The sequence below is a fragment of the Apium graveolens genome, chromosome 2 (genome assembly GCF_009905375.1).
Source record: "Apium graveolens cultivar Ventura chromosome 2, ASM990537v1, whole genome shotgun sequence".
NCBI lineage: Eukaryota > Viridiplantae > Streptophyta > Magnoliopsida > Apiales > Apiaceae > Apium > Apium graveolens.
Genome location: NC_133648.1, coordinates 140,992,586 through 140,998,579, shown reverse-complemented (window position 1 = coordinate 140,998,579; position 5,994 = coordinate 140,992,586).

Here is a 5,994-nt window from a genome sequence, read left to right as displayed (position 1 = left end):
TTTGATGCTTGATAATTCCTTGTGTGTGCTTGCGAAAATTTGAAAACTTGAGATGATTTTTGGTTAATTTCAGTGAGTCGAGCATGCTTTTGCCTTGTGAGGGTTTGAGACTAATTTATGATTGATACATACTTTATCAATCGATTTCATTTATTGTGTGATGTTCATCATTTGCATGTTGCTCTAGAACGTATTTTAAACCGTTTTGAGATTACATGGTATGTATGTGCATGAATATGATAAAGGAACTAGGATTAACCTCATTTACCTAAACAGTAACCATGAAAAATTTATTCTTAGTGAACCCACTTGAGCTTATATCTTTTTTTTTGTATATCACCAATCTAAATTTCTTGAGCCTACTTTCTTATTTTTGTCTTGATTACTGGTAGAGCATATTAATTCAACTTCAGGGTTGGTGAATCTTAATTGTTGGGATTTCTTTTGTTGAGGGGATACATTTCAGTGGGAATCAAAATAAAATAGCTACTTGATCTTGAAAAAAAAAGATCAAGTACTCCTTTGAGATCATTGGGTGGAAATTGCAATGTCATATAAAAAGGACGATCCATTAATGTGTTGGTATTAAGCGCAATTCTTGGTGACTTTTCACTTCCCTTGGTTACTAGAGAATTACTTGACCTAGAAAAAATAATAAAAAAAATGAGAAATAACAAGATCAAGTTTGTGTTCATAACTTGTTACAATATGAAAGTGGGGAAGTACATGGGTCATTTGTGCTTTGAAATTTAATGCCTGTGAGAGAATTATCATCTCTTACATGATCTAATTTTCATGTTGGGTGCTTTAATAAATAATGAATACTATACTCTACTGTTTTATCAAGTTTATCCACTTGTTAGCCTATTCTTTTGATATCCTACCTATACTTTAGCCTCGTTACAACCTTAATAAAGACGTTTTGGTTCATGTGTGCATGATACGGAGTAGTGGAGATTTGGTGGACAACCAAGCATATGGTAGCATATGTACATTGATTGAACTTGAGTGAAACACTTGCACCTATACACTTGTGTGAGTTGAGAGTCATGAGTGATTTATATCCATAGCATGCTTACTTACTGATTGCAACTTTGATGTCTATTTCATGATATTTTTGTCTATGAAGACATTGCGTGCATACTTGGATTTTTTTGTGTTAATTGATGCTTAAGTGAGAGTACTTTTACTTTCAGACACTTTCATGTTGTTATGTGATTGAGATTTATAATATGTGGAGTACAATGGTATGTTGCATGCTTGAGAGACGTGATGATTGAAATTATTTGATTTTGTGGGTATATCTTCTATATGCCCTCACGAGACAAAACTCGTCATACTAGGGCTGCCTAGAGGTTTAACGGCTTGTTGAATTCGCTCAATGCAATCGTGTCATCTACGAAAGTGGAATTAGTTAGTGTAGAATACTTTTTATTTCTTTCTTTGCCCGATGACGTGCAAATGGTAAAGTGTGGGAGATATTTGATGGAGTATATATTTATATGTATTTTATATGATTTTATTCCTCATATTTATTATATTTTGCATTTAATTGGATTTTTATTAAATAAATTTTAATATTTTACTGTAGGAAGCAAGTAATCCTAAACTTGGAAGGATTGGAGAATAAAAAGCTGATTTTGGAGATCTATTAGAAGATAATTCGGATTTGTTGTACTACACATATGCTACATTGTTTGGATTATATCTTGAGTTCCAGGAGTCCAAATTGGACGATTCAACAGGCCACGCAAAGATAACAAGATTCTCTTTCATTCTAAGGTGGTCCGGAGATCAAAATCCATCTGGAGCAGCCCAAACATTCTGAAGAAAATTCAACTACGAATTTTACTTAAAAAAGAGAATCAAATTGGGAAACTTATATTTTTCCTTAAAACAGTAAAATAGATTAGTTAGATACATATATAGATACATTGGATATGATTATTAGATATTAAGTTCCTGAAGGAGAAAATGGTGGCTACGCTCAAGAGGGAAAAAGCTTGAAGAAGAGGAGATTGCTGCATCTACAGATTTCATCTTTTCTCTTTACTTTTTCCTTATGTTTACATACTCTTGTGTATTATTTTCTCTTGAGATGATGAACTAATTTTATCTCTAGGCCTTTAATGGATTCTCTTGTTAATATATAAGTTGTATTCTTTTCTCTCTATATTTGTGGTCGTATTAATTATTTATGTTGATTTGTGTTTATGCTTCTCAAAGATTGATTACCCTTAAAATTGATTTCGTAATTTAGGTGGACTTGGAAGAAAAACCCTAAATTAAGACTCAATCGATATATTTTAGGATTAATATCTATATTAATTTGTGGTTAGGATAGGAATATACCTAAACACCCTAAGAAGTCCAATTAAGACGAAACTTAATGTTGTTTATGCTTTAGATCTTACATAGGAATATGGGGGTTATTGCATAAATTAGAGTCATTTGAGATCCGGAAGGTCCTTATGAATACAAGATTATCTTAGACTAGCAATTAGACCACGAGAATATAGGTTAAAGAAGAAGCTTGTTAAAGAAAATTGGATGAAATTAAAGGCATAGTTTTCATTCTCTTGGAATTTATTAATCATTATTTTATGCTAGTTTAATTATTTATTTATAATTTAGTAAAACACTCCACTTGATTTTTACTTGACTTGAATTGAAAGAAAAATAGTAATCGGTATTTAACAGCTTATTAATAGTCTTCGTGGGAACGAATTTATATACTACTTGTTACGATACGTGCTCTTGCGTTAAGGTTGTAAAACTGATAACAAATCACTTGATCAGTAGACTCTTCATCAATTCTGTGATTTGTGTTGACTTCAGCTTCATCATTAGAATCACTATCAATTTTGAGATTTTCAAACATTAAGGCTTCAGCTTTATTTTCATCCAGGCATTCCAAGCCTCATCACCTATCATCATCTAAAGTAACATATGTGCTTTCCATAATTTTCTTCCGTTCAATCACATAGACTTTATATGCAGTTCTCTCAAATGAATATCCCAGAAAAATTGCCTCAAAAACCTTAGAGTCAAATTTTCCCACATATTCAGAGTTGTCCTTCAAAATATAGCACTTGCTTCCAAACACATGAAGGTGCTTCATAGTAGGCTTCCTTTTAGACGAGGATTGAGTAGGGTGATTTTCCCAGATTCTTGTTAATGAGATATATATTTTAAGTATAACATGCAGTGTTCACAGGTTCTTCTCAAAAACTACTTGGCAGTTTTGTATCTTGCAGCATTGTTCTAGCAGCTTCTACTAGTGTTTTGTTCTTTCTCTAAACTACACCATTTTGCTGAGGTGTCCTAGCTATTGAGAATTCTTGAACAATGCCTTTGTCTTTGGAGAATTTAGTTAAGGTTGCATTCCTGAATTCTGTTCCATTATCACCCTTCAATCTTTTCACACAGTTCTGATCTTCAGCCTGTTTTCAATCCTCTTGATGTGTTTAATTATGATGTGTGGAGTTTCATCTTTAGAGTGCATAAATTCTACCCATGTATATCTTGAGTAATCATCCACCATCACAGGTGCATATCTTTTTCTAGAAATTGACTGGACATTAACTGGTCCAAATAAATCCATGTGAATAAGTTACAAAGGTGCACTTATAGAATTCACATTTTTACTCTTGTGACTTAATCTTTTTATTTTTCCTTTTTGACAAGCATCACAAACTTCATTTTGATAAAATTCCAGATTAGACATGTCTCTTACTAACTCATTTTTAACTAGAGTATTGATTGCCTTGAAATTCAAGTGAGATAGTTTCTTATTTCATAGCTTGCTTTGTTCTACAAATGCCTTGGTGTAGAAGCAACAAATTCCATCCTCATTTGCTGAGTCCAAGTCTGCAACAAATAATCTTCCTTTCCTTACTCCTTTCAGAGCAACTTCACCAGTCTTTTTGTTGATAAAAATGCATTCTCCTTTGTCAAATGAGACCTTGAAACCTTTGTCTGCAAATTGACTAACACTAAGGAGATTTACTTCAAGACCAGCTACCAGTGCTACATCTTCAATGACAATATTTCCAGAAATCAATTTGCCATATCCCATTGTGAAACCTTTGTTTTTGTCTCCAAAAGTCAATAATGGGCAAGCCTTCTCCTCAAACTGTGATAACAGGGCCATATCACCTTTCATATGTCTTGAGAATCCACTGTCTATGATACATATGACTTTCTTTCCTTTTCCTTGCACATAATGAGTTTAGGTGTGTTTAACAACCCAAGCATTGTTGGGTATTATTCTCTTATTAACATATTTGATAGAGGTAGAGTTTGATGATTCGAAAAGAATAAAATTCATTGAATGATGTGCATTGTCCTTTTTAGCTGAAGACTCAATATTGATTTCCTTAAGATCAACTCTCAGCTTGTGGAAACTTGTCATTCCTTTCATGTTGCAAGGTATGCAATCAAACTTATCACAAAATGAGTAGGGATCTTCAGTGTTTGCTCCATTATACTTGCATGCTCTGTAACACCCCCAGATCCGGGGTCGGGGATCCGGGTCGTCACGAGTTCCATTTCCCTTAATAACACCCAATCTTAATAATTACTCAACTACTCTGTACTGTGACCCCACAATAAACACACACACCACACGTTATAGTCTCAGAGATGAATACTCAAAAAATAACACAAGTCGTTTTATTCCACAATTATAAGCCATTACACCTCAAAAGGGTTCTGAATAAATTTACATTTCTTTGCCATTATTACAATTCATAGATATACATAAATCTGGTACATCAAAAGTTGAAGCCTAGTCTATTGGTAGTTCCCTACCTCAGCTACAGTGACTTCAATGCCTATAGGAAGCTGCGGAACGCTTCCTATCCGCTCGCGAATTGGGAGTTTGGTCCTGTTCATCTTGTCTATCTGATGTTGTGTGATGAAAGAAGAAAGCAAGGGTGAGCAGCAAGCCCACCAAAATAACATGTATAATGATTAACAATATATGAGCCTTCTCATAGTACTCATGAAAATCTTGGTCAAAAGAAATGAACCAAGTTGATAACTTAATGCGATGAAGTCGCAAAATATTCAGTATATATATATATACATATATACTTTTCAAAATATTGGAAGTCCTCTTCCATGCATAATATACACAAAGTCCCAGTGTATAACTGTATAAAAATATCGTTGCAAGGTGATCTCATATATCTAACCTTGTCTCAACGTTTTTCTGAAAATCTTTGTCATTCATAAGACAATTATTAATTAGATATAAGTTTAAAAGATGAAGTTACAAGATACCCCAAAATACTTATATCTTTCCCAAATACTACTTGAACTACCACCGTTCAAGTTATAACCAGTTTCAAAAGTTCATCACATAGATGAGACTACAAGACAAGATTTGAATAGATTCAATCTTTGAAATATTATTGAATGAAATAAAGTTACGAGATACTTTATTTAGTCCCGATATATATATATATCCACATATATATATCTCTTTAAACATTTCCTGGAACCTCTGTTATATAAAGTATGAACAGAGTTTGAAACATCCAATGAATTTTGGAAAGGAAAAGAATTTTGGCATAAACCAGATATCTTGCTGATCAGGCAAAGATACCCATAAGTAACCTTTTCTACTAGTAGATGGACGAATTCCCCACTGGTCATCACCCTGGCCGCATTAGGACCTATGCTGGACTGCCACTCAGCCACTTATGCATTTGATGGACTCCCACTGAGCCACTTACACTATCATGGACGCCCACTGAGCCCATGTTGCTTATGCCGACTCAATAGATGGACTTACTTCCCGAACGTTGGGTAAGTAATCAATTCATTTACCAAAACTGCAACCTTGTTGCGAATATAAAATACACCACAGAGCCGGATCCCTCAGGTTTTAAGCGAGTATTTAAATCCCCTTAAAAAGGAAGATCTTAAATATAAAAATGAGTTTTGGGATCCGCTCTAACTTTTAAAAATCATTTTGAAGACTCGAAA